Source organism: Bombyx mandarina, chromosome 16, assembly GCF_030267445.1.
Source record: "Bombyx mandarina strain Sakado chromosome 16, ASM3026744v2".
NCBI classification, from domain to species: domain Eukaryota; kingdom Metazoa; phylum Arthropoda; class Insecta; order Lepidoptera; family Bombycidae; genus Bombyx; species Bombyx mandarina.
This window is the reverse complement of record NC_143222.1, coordinates 8965179-8981720: the sequence shown is the minus strand read 5'-3', so window position 1 is coordinate 8981720 and position 16542 is coordinate 8965179. Positions and strand designations below refer to the sequence as shown.

At 36.2% G+C, this 16542-nt stretch overlaps 1 protein-coding gene across 2 annotated transcripts in view; it reads left to right on the top strand.

The window, feature by feature from the left end:
* The window catches only part of Mhcl (Myosin heavy chain-like), a 303019-nt gene that overhangs the window by 264541 nt on the left and 21936 nt on the right, over positions 1-16542 (top strand). The gene's annotated exons all lie outside the window — the stretch shown is intronic.

Genomic DNA, 16542 nt, shown 5'->3' with positions numbered 1-16542 from the left:
ATCTTAACTTAATTATATGTTCTCATCAAAGGAGGCTGAAATACTATACTTAAGACAGATGCCTTCTAAATAAACAAAATAACAATTATTTGAATGAGACATCAACTTAAATTGGTTAATTCAACAACCAAATGACCCAACGAAACTCATCGTCCTAAATACGTACGTATGTAACTATTAACCTCAAAAGGTCAAGATGCCCACGCCAGTTGTTTGCTTTCCAAAAACCCACTAATATGAATTTTAATAAGAATCCAGTTCATATTTGTATAGCGGTTTTTAACAGATATAAATATGCGTAAATAATGCGTTTTTTTTTCTTGCTTAGATGGGTGGACGAGCTCACAGCCCATCTAATGTTAAGTGGTTACTGGAGCCCATAGACATCCACAACGTAAATGCGCCACCCACCTTGAGATATGAGTTCTAAGGTCTCAAGTTTAGTTACAACGGCTGCCCCACCCTTCAAACCGAAACGCATTACTGCTTCACGGCAAAAATAGGCAGGGTGGTGGTACCCACCCGCGCGGACTCACAAGAGGTCCTACCACCAGTAATTACGCAAATTATAATTTTGCGGGTTTCATTTTTATTACTCGATGTTATTCTTTCACCGTGGAAGTCAATCGTGAACATTTGTTTAGTACGTATTTCATTAGAAAAATTGGTACCCGCCTGAGATTCGAACACCGGTGCATCGCGCTCAACGCGAATGCACCGGACGTCTTATCCGTTAGACCACGACGACTTCAAACGCGTACTATCGTAGCTTTCGGAACATTCTGGCGTTGACTAGTTACCGAATTCCATAGATACTTATTACTGGTGGTAGGACCTCTTGTGAGTCCGCGCGGGTGGGTACCACCACCCTGCCTATTTCTGCCGTGAAGCACTAATGGGCTACCGTCCATCTTGAGAGATGTACTTGAAGTTTGATATTTACAGCTGTCCAACCCTACGGGTTACAAAAAATTAATGTACCGCGTTAGAAACATGTCGGATAGTGCAGACCCACGCGGTAGTGTCTTGATATCGATATTTTTCATGCAATCAGCGAGCCACAGCGAAGCGTGACCGGATTTCACTAGCTTATTATAAAAGAAAACAATTTAGTTATCAGAAAAAATGCCAACAGAAATTGGTACTGATGATATTACTATGTGATGATATTATTATGTGCTTGAATAAAAACCTGACCTACCATTTCAGTAAGAGACAGTACATGGAGATAAGTATTTGTTTACTCTACGATTTCAAACGTTAATTGTGATACCGATGTGTTCCGCCCACGGGTATCCCTGGTTTCTCTAAGCAAGATTTAGTTTGAGAACCCTTGAAATACTGCATTTGCCCGCCCACTGAGTTTCTCGCCGGATCTTCTTAGTGGGTCGCAGTTCTAATCCGGTAGTACACTCTGCAAAGCATTACTCTAGCTAGGGCTAGTGTTAGCAAATTCTCTCAAGTTGAACCCGTGAGCTCACCTAACCGTCCGGGCGTAGCTGGAATAGCCTCTTAGGCTACCAGCGAATAAGTAGGAAAAAAAAGTGCAATTGTATTGCAATGAGACGTATTGCAAAGGCCACATTCGTATCTAACTAATCACAAAAAATAAGTAATATATTCTTTGTTGGCATATTATTTACACCTGACACAATAATTATCAACACGCTTTTACACACACAACGCTTTTATTAGTTTCAGACGTATGTATGTTTGTATGTAACGGAAACATTGAACATGATTTTGACCCCTATCAAAACGTCGGATTAACTCGAAATTTGGTTTACTTATTAAGGATCCATAAAATATCAATATTTAATAACAAAATTGAAAAAAAAATTGAAAAATTTTAAATTCAAAATTGAAATTCATGAAAATAAATAATAGTTTAAAAAAACTATCAAAAACGCTTTTAAAGAAAATTAAACTAATAAATAGAAAATATATCTTAATAAATTTGAATTAAAAATAGTGTAAGAAAAATGATTTTATTGTAAAAAAAGCGTGGGATGCTTTTCAAGATATTATCAAAATAACCCTTCTACTCATAACTGTTCATAAAATATTTATAACTACTGATACCATGCACCCCAAGCTTATAAAAGCATATTTTGTTAGTTTTTTAAACCATTTTTTTTTATAACAGCCCATTCCTCAATTCATTATTTTCATGATACAAGAGTCGATGTACCAGTGTGTGAAGAAAACAGGTTTCGTATTTCAATAAATATAAAAGGTTTATCTATATATTAATACGTGAAGCAAAAACTTTGTATCCCTTTTTAAGAAAATTGCGCGGACGGAGGAGTATGAAATTTTTCACACTTATAGAGAATATAGAGAAGAAGTGCACAATGCTAATATTTTTTAAAAATAATGCATAAAAGATACATTAAATCAATAAAGAAAACATTACACACACTACATACAATGTATTTGACGCACACACGCATGCATACTATTTATTGTCAAACTTTTGTTCTTGACGTCTGTGGTTAAACTGAGAATAGATTAAATATTGTGTCTTTATTAATATTTTTTTATAGGGTAGCCTTGGCGAAATTTGTGATTATAGAAGTATAAAATACAATCATAATAGTGTACAAACTTACAATTCCAATTCATTATAGTCGAATGTCGACTACTGCGGGACCTCTAGTAATTAGAACAAAGTGATTGTCGCACAAGAGTAGCGTCCGGCTCGCTGGGTCATTACGAAAACTACGACTCTTTACAAAAAAATTATAATAATGAACCAGTAGCAAAACCAGCAGTTGTTTGAAGACGAATTTGAGAATTAATGTAATGGTATCTTTATTATTTTATAGCGATTACAACAATCGTTTTGTTTTTGTGCAATTTTTTCTTTACTATGTGGCTAATTATCTTTTGTTCGTATTTGCGTTTATGGCCAGAATAGATCTAACAGAGAGGAAGGTAGTATGACCCGAGAGTGCTTACGAGACGTATTTTGTTTGCCTCCTTATCTGCTAACAGTCATAAGGAGTTATTCTGGCTTCGCCTTGGTGTGTGAGCGAGCTGACGGGATTCAGCTTGAGAGGGTTTGCTTGTATTTACCTATCTCAATATTTACCCTGGCAAGAGCAGTGCTCCGCTACATCTGTCAGCGGATCGGAATCGCGACCCACTTAAAATCCGGTGAGAACTCAGTGGGTTTTGTTTGAGGGTTCAATTGCAGCGAAAAAATAATCCGCTTTGGAATCCTTTATTTGCATGCTCTAATCATACACTGTGAACGCGATTTAAACTTTACAAACGAATTCAATTATCTGATTAGGAAGATGTTTAAAATAAACCATAGCTTACTATAGCGTTATTTTTTTGCTTTTTTTTATGGAGAATTAACCCATAGACACAGCCCACTGAGTTTCTCGTCGGATCTTCTCAGTGGGTCGCGTTTCCGATCCGGTGGTAGATTCTGCGAAGCACTGCTTTTGCTAGGGCCAGTGTTTTTTTTTTGCTTAGATGGATGGACGAGCTCACAGCGCACCTGGTGTTAAGTGGTTACTGGAGCCCATAGACATCTACAACGTAAATGCGCCACCCACCTTGAGATATAAGTTCTAAGGTCTCAGTATAGTTACAACGACTGCCCCACCCTTCAAACCGAAACGCGTTACTGTTTCACGGCAGAAATAGGCGGGGTGGTGGTACCTACCCGTCCGGACTCACAAGAGGACCTACCACCTACCTACCTTAAGTACATTTTCACGAAAATACCATATCGTGTTATGTAAATTGCCTCGTTTCGTTCATAACAATATCTTTATGAGGATTTACACAAATCGCATTCAATTGTGAAATATAATAAGACGCCGAACACCATCAAAACATTAGCTGTGGAGTGTTTATAAATTTTGCGTTATTAAACAGATACTTGACGAACTTACCTACCTCAACGTATATTTGATTAATAGATATATATTGCTAGCAAAGCAGTCATGCGTACCAGATTAAAGGGTTAGAAGAGTCATTATACATCCCATGTGACTTTGATCTCGTGACTCAAGTTCAGTGGTGGAATTCATATTTGCATTTGCATTTTTGTGTTTCTTGTCTCTGCAACCTGTTTGGATTTTCGTTTAATTAAGGGCAATTATAACAGCATCCTTGAAATCAATTAAGATGTTTAACTTATGATGAATTTACTTACGATCGATCCAATAACAGGTTATTAGACGCCTGCAGCCCTAGCACTAGGGGCAAACTTAGGTGCCCTGGTAACCATACTCGTCGAATTCGCTAAAAAGTTCGATGTGAAACCTAATCCATACATCAGCCGGCGGAGTTTATCGCTGTATCTTCTGGGCGGTTCCCGGTTCCGATCCGGTAGTAGATGCATTCGCGAAGCAGCTGCTCTTGAGCTGTTAGGTCTCCTGCATAGGCGCTCGGGCAGCTGTTAGCAAATCCCACCCCTTTTGGTTGAGTCCGTGCTCGCTCATCTGGCCTCGTGAATCTGGAACAGACTAGACGTCCGGGCCACCAGTACTTATTCCTACCTAAAAAAAACTATAACTTAAAAGTTGTGGTAAATATTGTTACGCGCTGGGGTTTAGGATAAATAAAAATTCTAGCGGAGTACAACCTAAAAACTGTATTCAACACTTAGAATACTTAAAACACTCAACAAACACTAAAACTTTCAATTCGCTTCTTCCGCTTCGCTTCAGGTGGTCCGTTCGCTGTTTCGCTGTGAGTAGTTCCGATTACTAACTGACTTCGTGCCATCTTTGCAACTGTGTTTCCGCTATCTGACAATAGATGGCGTTGTACTTCTCAAGCGTTCTAGGTTCTACTAGATCCTTCGATATTCGTTCGACTATTCGGCGATAGATGGCGTCACTCTTATCGGCGTAACAATATCTCAATTCAACGGTAATCGCCACGGTGCGTAAGGTTCCTCGAAAAGTGAGTTTAGAACAGCAAAAAAAACGCTCGCCTATGTAATATAGTATTTATACGCTCATTACTGAGGAACGAACCGTTTACAGAACTAGATTACTGGATCTCCTTGAAACTGACACGAAGTTGATATACGTGTTCAGTGTTTTTACATCTCCCTACTGCTCTAGTGCTTTATGACTAATTTTCTCTCTCATTAGAAATATTCAAAGAAAGTATTTAGGTAGTTAATCTAGAATTTTTAGTTCGATGTTCGGTGAACGATTCGTTCAAAATCAGTTTTGTCTTTTTTGTATTAGGTAGGAGATATTTAGTAGGTACGAAGGGAGAAAACAAAAGCGCATCGATGAATGGATTTATGAAAGAAATTCGAATTGTGAGTATTAATTAAATTTGAGTTAACGCTCCTTTCAATTGGTATTAGATACAGGTTTTCAAACTCTGTAGTCCCATGGATTCATTTTCAGTATTTTTGAATAACTCCAAAGAGAGGACTTCTCTAGTTGTTTGAATCGTTGTCATTCCATTCCATTGTTGGGAAAACAAAACTTTCAGCAAGTGCTTAGAATTAAATTTATGTCTTAAAAAAACATTAAAATTTTTCACTCCCTTTTTAAGACGTAGATAAGTATTTTAATGTTTTAATTGAAACTATTAAAAATAAGTATTTGACAAATTTCCTATCGTTTCCTAAATATAATATTTTTTTACAAAAACTTTGAATTTTTCCTTAGAATTACATATTAAAGATATTAAAAATAAACGAAATAGTTCAAGGCATTCTGAAGGATTACTCTGACCTTAGAATTTTGGAGCTTTTGATTGAAAAACTATAAATATTTAGATATATTCTTTTAAATTAAATGAAAAATTTTCTTTCATTATTCAAATAACATAAAAAACAAAATGCTTATGTAATTTTTTGTACAATTTACAATGCTAGAGTTAATATTCATGTCTCGGCCAAGGAAGTAACTGTTAGATAATACATTGTCTTCGGTATTTTCTTTCTAGGTCATTTTAACGAAACGTCAGCTCACTCTATTATTTTAAAATTACGTGAAATTTGAAATGGGTTATAAAACGAACACTAGTTAGGTGTCTAAATAACTAGCGAAGCCTAATTGTACTTTAGATAGGAATATAAAAAAAATTAAAATATATAAATTGCATTTTGCGTCTATATAGTACACAGACGTATTACAACGACATTTTTGAAGTGAAACTTCTTTACGCGCGTTGAGAATAAAATTTAACTCGCGACAGATTCGTTACGCCTAGAGAGAAAAGATACAACTTAGGAAGAGCTAGAGTGAGAAAATAGACAGACCGTCTCGCGAACTACTCGACCGTGGAGAGAGGGAAAGGACAAAGCAAGCTAGGTCGTTCTCTTATACACAGCATTCCCTATTACAAGAGAAATTTGATTTAAGGATGAATAATGAAGAAAACCATAATAATACACACCGCAAAAAAAGTTTCATTTCTTTCACGTGCACCTAGTTCCACGCGCACTGTTTTTTTATTATTATATCATAAGTTTTGATGATGATTTGATGAAGAAGATGGTTTTAAAAACGGTTTTTATACATATAAATTTTTTATTTTTTTTTATTTATATATTTAATAATGCATAATATATTGGTGTGGTTGGCAACCCTATATCGGTCCGTGTCGCGTCCCAATTTCCATGATTTACTTATCCAGTCCAGAAATAATCACGTTTGGAAATTAATGTAACTAACTATTCTTGTGTACATTTTGTTTTATTGCTTGCACGAAACACGCTAGTTTTGAGTTCGCAAAGTGATCCGGAAATGGCTCATCGACTGTAATTTACACTATGTTAGGCGTTGACCTGTTTATTACGGAAAACATTTGAAATAATCTTCAATCTATCTTCTATCTACATATATTAAAATGAATTGTTGTTCGTTAGTCTCACTAAAACTCGAGAACGGCTGGACCGATTTGGCTAATTTTGGTCTTGAATTATTTGTGGAAGTCCAGAGAAGGTTTAAAAGTTAGATAAATATGAAAATGCTCGGAATTACATAAAAATAACAATTTTGTTTTGCCTTTGATGTGTCCCCCGTCGGACGGATTCCTTTTGTTTGTTTTAAGTTTATTTTATACAAAAGTTTAGGTCTTTTATTTATCGATTGAGGCACTACGAAGTCTGCCGGGTCGGCTAGTAATATTTAAAGTGGCCTGGCCTGTGGTGATATATATTTTTGGAATTAACACTTAATATCGGTTATGACTTCACCGTTGCAGAAGAAACGGTGTCGTTAAGTAGACGAAACTCTAATTAATACACTGCCCTGTTCTCATATCGCCGCGGAGTCCCTATCTATTCTGATTTAAAGGACAGGATTTTAATTATTGAAATCTTCGGCCCAATCTCTCAAGACATCTGCCATGTGCTCAAAAATATGCTCTGACAAAAAATATATTATTGAACGCTTGTTGCTGAAATTCGTCAGTAGATCATAGAAGATTATACATAGATGGGCTATTTTGAATTTGAAAGCAACACATATTCGTCTTTTCGCATTAAAAGTGTACAATTTCCAAAAATATTCGATGTTGAGTTAATATGCGGAATCATTTGGTATCACCAATATTTTTCACATAAATACTGTCAAAAGAGCGTAGTTTAGTCTTAGTTTTTTTTAAATTTACCTATATTTTGACTACTATTAACAAATTTAAAACATAATTTTATCTTACTTTAAAAGACAGATAATGTAACTGGAAAAAAATAAAAAATAAATTTTGCAAAGATGATTAATAATAAAAATATCACATGTTAAACTTTTAAAACATTCTCCTGTAAAATTAGTAAGTTTTGAGATTATACAGTTTTAATGCGAGAAGACGAATTATAACAAACAACTAGCTGACTCGGCAGACTTCGTAGTGCCTCAGTCGATAAATAAAAGACCTAAACTTTTGTATAAAATAAACTTAAAACAAACAAAAAGAATCCGTCCGACGGGGGACACATCATAGGAAAACCAAATTGTTATTTTTATTTAATTCCGAGCATTTTCATATGTATCTACCTTTTAAACCTTCTCTGGACTTCTACAAATAATTCAAGACCAAAATTAGCCAAATCGGTCCAGCCGTTCTCGAGTTTTAGCGATACTAACGAACAGCAATTCATTTTTATATATCGACGCTTGAAAGGCAAACGTGACTAAGCGACAATGCGTGAACTTTACAGTAGACTAATTTAAAGTTGAAATACCTGAAAACAAAATTTATTTTAACGAATCTAGCTGTAGTAGAATCTGGCTAGGATTGAAATGATTTTAATAGACCTACAAAATATATTTTTTGCGCATCGAATATGGTTATTGCCTATCATTTATGTACAAAGCAGTTATTGTCGCTTAGTCATGTTTGCCTTTCAAGCCTCGATATATAGAAGAAGAAGATAACGTACATACATATTATATGGTGGCTGTCGTGTCTAAGAGTTTTCTTAACGTTCGTTGCCTAACACGTGCTCCCGAATGTCTCGGATGCCGTTCACTATTGCATCAACTGAACGCATTGGCAGATCGGCTTGACGGCGGTTTATTTCTGATAAGATTATCGGGAGTCGATTTTAATGATCTCGATATATTGTCGAATGTTAATGAAGTTTATGGCAAATCGGTCAAAATTTATTTATTTATTTTTGGAATATTTAGATATAGAAATGTGGTATTATTTTAATTTAAAAAAGAGACTATTGTGAAATTGCTCTATAAGTAACTGATATATTCATTTCATACAAATCATTGATCTGCGCTGTAGTTTTGTTTGTTCTCTTATGATAAATAATGTAAATAAAAAAAATTACTTTGACACACTTTTATTAGCTTGACCTATCATTTATTTAACGGAGTCTTCCATAGTAATTTTCAGTGACTTCAAGACGTCCAATTAACTTTAAAATCCGCACACACATCAAGGTTCGATAATAAATAATAATATAATAACATAGGTTTGATAATAATACCATAACATTAATATTTTAGTCTAATATTTTGGAAATTTGACAATGCATTTATTTTAATTTTTTTTAACTTGCTATCAAAGCGTGTATTTTAAATGTTTTTAACTTCAGTATGTAAATATAAGTGAAAGACGATATGTGTAAGAGGGGAGTGAGAGTAGTGTGGAAGGAGAAACACGTTGCGCCGATTCTTAAAAAAAAGTAATAGGGAGAAGGACAGGAGAATATCTGTATATATAAAAATGAATGGCTGTTGTCTCGCTAAAACTCAGGAACGGCTGGACCGATTTGGCTAATTTTGGTCTTGAATTATTCGTGGAAGTCCAGAGAAGGTTTAAATGGTGAGAAAAATATAAAAAAGCTCGGAATTATATAAAAACAAACAATTTTGTTTTTCCTTTGATGTGTCCCCTTGATGTGTCTTTTATTTATCGATTGAGGCACTACGAAGTCTGCCGGGTCAGCTAGTGATGTATATCGAAAGACATTTTAATCGACATCTAAACGTAATCTCATTCGATTGCGATTAAAAATCAATTACAAGCTGTTTTAATCCATATATCGTGAATTCAACTGAGTTTAAGTTTGTATCACGATCTATTCGTTCTTGTGAAAACGCGATTTTTCTACGAAACCGGAAACGAACGTTTTTAATTTGTGTTAATTGGAATTAACCTACTTCCTTTATAGTATACATTCTCTGAAAAGAAATGAAGGGTTTCTTAATGTGTCGTGTTATTACGTTATTTTTCTTCTAATATCTTGCTATTATAGCACTGTGTGGGTTTGAAACGAGATTGGTACGTTTTATTATAACTAGTGGTCCCGCAGTAGTCGAAATTCGACTATAATTAATTGGAATTGTAAGTTTGTACACTATTATGATTGTATTTTATACTTCTATAATCACAAATTTCGGCAAGACTACACTATAAAAAATATTAACAAAGACAAACAATATTTAATCTATTCTCAATTTGACCACAGACGTCAAGAACAAAAGTTTGACAATAAATAGTATGCATGCGTGTGTGCGTCAAATAAATGGTATGTAGTGTGTGTAATGTTTTCTTTATTGATTTAATGTATCTTTTAAGCATTATTTTAAAACAAATATTAGCATTGTTCACTTCTTCTCTATATTCTCTATAAGTGTGGAAAATGTCAAACTCCTCCGTCCGCGGAATTTTCGTAAAAAGGGATACAAAGTTTTTGCTTCACGTATTAATATATAGATGTGGCTTTCTTTTTACAGATTACGTGTGAAAATAATGAAAAGTATTTAAAAAAAAATTGTTGCTTACTGTTTCTTAGTCGTTCATTATAACGCTCACCAAAACATTAGCTCGCGTCTATGACAAGAAACCCGGATTTTTTTTTGATATCGAGTAGCTGATACACGATTAGTTTGCCTAAAGAAACGAGAGCACTGCTCCGGTCTACTTCTAATAGATAAATAGCTTGAAACTCGCGCCATTCGGTCCGTGAAATTATCGTCACACATCCAAAATATGAAGCGTCTCTTCTATTTTATTCACGTAAACAAAATCTAAATAAAGTATGCTACGAAACTTATTGGATTAACCCGAACTTTTTCTTGACTAAAAAAATTATAATTCAATTTAATCAAGGATTTCGATACTTTAACCGCTGTTAATGTGTTTCTCCCGTGTTTTTGTTATGAGACAAATAAGACGGGAAAACGATTTGGCGACCTATTTGATGTTAAGTGTTTACAGGAGACGTGATGTGAGAGTGCCGCTACCCATCTTGAGATAGTATAAGATCACAGTTTCAGAATATTCAGAACTGAATTAATGATTTGACAGAAAAGTAGTAACAATACACAGATTAGAAAAAGGGATTTGAATAAGTAAATTAAGATTTCGGCTACTAAGTATAATAGGGATGTAGCAAATATCTAAGTAACTGATAAAAAATCGAGATATTCTGCTCCGAAAATCATGCAATATTAAACTTGTTCCAAATACAAACCTGACCTAGTTACGAAGTTTTATAATAACAAACATCGGATCGCGTTACGGTCTGTAGGTAATCTGGAAATGACTTATGCAAAGCGTGGGCACACACAGTTTTTTTTTTTTTTTTGCAACTGTAGCAACTAGTTTTCTTTCAAGCACACGTAAATACAACACGGATTGTAATGAAAATAAAATCTATTTTTTTTGCTTTTTTCGTTTTGTTTACGATATTTCGAACGTTTAAGATATATGGTTCTGGTATATGGCCTTCTGCGTTCTGTTTTCACTTCGACGTCGTAACGTTTTTAGAGTTAATTGTAGTTTTACTTATTGAAAACTAGCTTTATCTAATACTAGCGACCCGCCCTCGCTTCGCTTCGGAAACATTAAAACACACATGAAACCAAAAAAAAAAATTAATAAAAAATAAAAAAAATAGCCTATGTTCATCAGGGACAATGTCGGCTTCTAATGGCAAAAGAATTTTTCAAATCGGTCCAGTAGTTTCGGAGCCTATTCGAAACAAACAAACAAACAAATCTTTCCTCTTTATAATATTAGTATAGAAGAAAGCATTTACATATGTTGATCGTTTTAATTAATCATAGAGAAACCAGATTTTCGTATTTTAAACCACCAGGCCTATTCTTTGTTTGTTTTTATGGATGGAAATATTTTGAACAGTCCTTTATCTTCATCAGCAATACAAGGGATACGAACACGCCGCTACGGAAAAGGTATCTCCTCAAACCTCGCTTGAAGAAAGACGTGTCATAGCGCTTAACTTTGGCGTCCACGACCTTAGATTATAATAATACGTTGAACTTATAATCTAAGTCACATTTTTTGAAGAGCAAACAAGTAATAAATGTCTATTTCGAGAATGATTTGTGTTAACCTTAACAAGTAAACGGCTTGCACGAATTCCTTAGGATTTGCCAAAATTTTAGTTTGGTAAACACGACATTATATATTTTATTAACGCTGTACCTACCTACGTTGAAAATTTCTTTGCCAAATTACTGTCAATGTAAAAACATGACAGAATTTCAAAATGCGAATTTTGGGTATCCTAGATCAAAATGCAGAAACCGTGCCAAAACCGTTATTTTCAATGATATTAAATAGGTATCCAATTAAAACTATTTTAGAGTATTTATCTCGTGTTACCATTGTTGAATTTGAATTTTCGAATACTATATCGACTAGAAAATTGATAATACATGCCAACAACCTACCTTTAATAATATAGGCTAGTTATTATTTAATTAATTTTACTCCAGTTATCACAATAGGCGTTTAAGGATTTGATGAATGTAAATATACTATTGAATCTTTTTTTATGATTGAACGATTACCGGTGGCCCGGAGGCCTTTCCAGTTTCACCAGGACAGGTGGGCAAGCAAGGGCTCAGCCCTTATTGAATGTTAAGGATTATATTGGTGTTTAACAAGTGCATTTTTTTCTGGTGGTAGGACCTCTTGTGAATCCGTGCGTGACCACCATCCTGCCTATTTCTGCCGTGAAGCAGTAACGCGTTCAGATTTGAAGGGTGGGACAGCCTTTGTAACTATACTGAGATCATAAAACTTATATCTCAAGGTGGGTGGCGCATTTACGTTGTAGATGTCTGTGGGCTCAAGTAACCACTTAATACCAAGTGGGCTGTGAACTCGTCCAGCCATCAAAGCAATAAAAAAAGGTGTTTCCCGAGCACTATGACATGTCCTTCTTCAAACGAGGCTTGTGGAGAGTATTAAGTAGTAGGCAGTGGCTTGGCTCTGGTCCTGGCATTGCTGAAGTCCATGGGCGACGGTAACCACTTACCATGAGGTGGGCCGTACGCTCGTCTGCCTACAAAGGCAATAAAAAAAGAAGAAGAAAAAAGAAAAGAAAAAGCACTGTGCGCCGCCGTGTTGTTGTCGTTGGCTGGACTCCGACAAATTTTGAAGGTCCGTAGCATCATACGCGAGAAGTTCGACATCTAAGTAAACGAAAATAGTCGAGCGCCGATGGCAGCCCGGCGACCGAGATAGCCGGCGCAGTGTGTTCGCGAAGCCCTCTCGCGCCGGTTCTATTTCCAACTAATGTCCCGACGCGTCCCGCGTCGCGAGCCACAGTAATACTAGCGGTGAAATGGCACTGGACTTTCACCACTGCGCACACTTCCGGTATAGGAAACGCAAGCGAATTTAACCGCTATGCCGCACGCGCAAGCCGGCGTCGTTCCCAACGCAATTAACGGGACCGGCTCGAACCCGTTGAAACTGAAAATACCAGAACAGAAGCAAGCAAGTCACAATGGAACGTTCTCACCACCAGTTAACGGATCCTCCAACGGGCCCCTGTCTCCACCCATCTTGGACGCGACGCCGAGAAAGCCCCCCATGGCACCACCCAGTCGCCCCATACTCCCAGTGAAAAAATCCAAAACTTTACCGATAAATTTCGAGGAGAAAATACCTGCTAGACCAGTTACGACCCTTCTCAATGGGAAGAAACTTTTTGTCACAAAACCCTTGAAGGAAATACACACCATCCAGCAGAATAATACAGAAAATGGACGGCACCTAGTTAACCGGTCACCGAGCCCAGCGTACAGGCGGACCAACTCTTCACTTCCAGTAGAAACAGGCTCTATTGCTGAATTAGCTAAACGACACGGATCACAAAGCAGCATCTTTACGTCAAGATCACCCAGCCCTTCGTCATACAGCAGTATGCGAAGCTCTGCCAGCCAGTACTCTACATGTAGCAGCAGTGGAACTTTTGTGCCCCTATCCCGTTCGACAAGTATGAACTCTACTGTTTATAATAGAAGTATCACACCTAGACGAATGTACCCTCAATCTTACGATATGGGTAATGCAGATTTAGGTGAAATGAAATCGAAAGAACAAGCTCCAGTCGTTTTTGACGCAAACCTAACTTTTATCCTGGGCTGCAACAAACAACCTGTCCGACAGAAATTTAGACCGATCGCAGCTCATATGGAAGAAGGGACAACCTCTAATTATCTGAGCAACAAAATCGATAGCTTCTTGAAGAGAACCGACCATGTTATGGACGAATGGAAAAGACTCGGACATCGAGAAGAACCCGAAGTAAAAAAGAGACTAGCAAGATCGAAATCAGCAACCAACATCATGATCAAGGGGTTCACATTGTTCAGTAGGAGTGGCAGTCGAGCGAGCAGCGTCTCCCGTTCCCGCGGTATATCCGAAGACAGAACGACCGTCTCTGAAATGGAAGAGGTTTGCCATAAGATCTTTGATAAATTTTCATTGCCCAAATACATACTTAGATTAAAAAGCATTTGATGGGAGCCGTATAACTGCGCAACAATAAATAAAACTCGAGTGCTTTAGGCAGCTTCATCGTTTGGTAGTGACGTCTGTGGCGTCTATGTCAATTGGGCAATACCGTGGATGCATTGCTTGCCAATATTTTTTTGGTTACTTTTGTTGACATCTTACAGTTTCTCTCGCAAAACATTAGTCTTCCATCAACGTGGTGTTCCGACATTGTCATTCACATCGTAACAGGAAGCTCGGGAGTTTTTTGTTTTTGTTTTTTTGTCTTCTTAGTATTATTTTCGCTCAGATGTCTGCGTTTTGGCAAACGTTTTGACGTTGCGTATTCATTCGACTGTCATTGTGCAGCGGACCATTCCCCGAAAGTACGTCAATCCATTCCAAATTTATCGCGTTATGTGTGAAATATTACCGGCCTGTTAAAACTTCATTCGTGGCGTTGCGCTCTGCAACTACTAAGATAGATAATGGCGTCGATCACTGCACGTTACTGTCATAAGTGAGCCAAATCGCTTATTACGGCACGACACTGTACGCCGACTACAGTATTTAGTATGATTCGCGATCGTTATGCCGCGATAATCATAGCCAGGCGGCGAATTAATATCATGCTTATAACGTGCGATTACGAACTTTCTACGGACTGCAACCACCAATTAAAGTCAACGACGTGCTAGTTTTGTACACGATAGTGTGAAAATTATTAGCTTTAACTACGATAGTAGCAAAATGAAACGCCTCCTGTTTTCGAAGTATTAAACGAAGGAAATTTGATTTGTTTATTAGCGGAAAAAAGTTTAGATTAACGTATATTTTAAACAGATCATATATAATATTTTTTATTGTATAGATTGAACGAGCTCACAGCCCACCTAGTGTTAAGTGGTTACTGGAGCCCATAGACATCCACAACGTAAATGCGCCACCCACCTTGAGATATAAGTTCTAAGGTCTCAAGTATAGTTACAACGGCTGCCCCACCCTTCAAACCGAAACGCATTACTGCTTCACGGCAGAAATAGGCAGGGTGGTTTGGCATCTACCCGTGTGGACTCACTAGAGGTCGTACCACCAGTATAAACATCATAACGTGAATGGCATTTATCGATACGAATATATTCGGTTCATTATACTATGGCAACCAGAAGCTGACGCATATACTTGAGTACATTTAATTGCATATAGAGCTACGAACCACCCAAACAAAAAGCAAACAGATATGTTTATCGTACAAACGCTTGCCCGATGTGGCAATCCAACCCACTACCCTCGTCTGAGCAGAGAGGGGTGAAAACTTCAGCATCCCCGAGTCATTCATAGTTCCAAATACGATACGAACCATATATGTCGCGATGATGCGTTTTTGTTTGAAGCATAAAGCATAAATTTTAATATCATAAAGATTTGGTTTGAAGGAATGCCAGATAGGATACAAAACTTAAAATTTAAATTTCTTTTAAGAATTTTGGGAATTTTATAAAAAAATAACTATTAGAGTACTATTATTTCTCTTCTTAATCTTTATTAAATATCCGAAGTCAATATTTTTTTTTTTTTATAAAAAAAGATGACGTTGCAGAAATTAATTCAAGGTCATTTAAATTTTTATACATAATATATTCAAATATTTTAAACTATAAAGAAACTGTAATGTTTCCACTAACCCAGTGTCAGTACAGTATGTGTTGGCGTCGCGCACTGGCAATGTGCCAGCGGATACTTACCGACCTCAAGTCAATTAAACAAAACGACATTAAAAACTAAGTAAATATTTTTATGATTTTGTGGAAGTATGAATGTTGAGCCATCCATTATACAACGTAAGATAACATTTAAAATTAACATTATTATTTCTCACCCGCACAAAGATTCTCATCATTAACGCCCCCGCAACTGGTGTAGGGAGTCCTACACTCATATAAATATTAGCCTATCCATTAAGTACATGTATTTTCTACATGGATACCAAGTTTCGAGTCAATTGGATGCATGGTTCAGTAGTTATAACGGAACATCCGTAAAAACCACTGTAGATTTATATTTAAGTATAGATTTTCGATGTAAGAGATTCATTCACGATTTCAGTTTTCAAAATAGAATATTGTAAATTATGTTTCTTATTCTATAGTATACATAAAGACTAATATTAAGAAAGGTTTTTTAAATGTTTAATCTAAATAAAACAAGAGATTGACGACTGCAGAAAAAAAGAACATCCTATAAAATGATTTTGAATAAAAATCGGACCACGATTAGTCAAAAACAACAATAATTATTCAGAAAATTATTTATTATCAGTAAACGAACGAT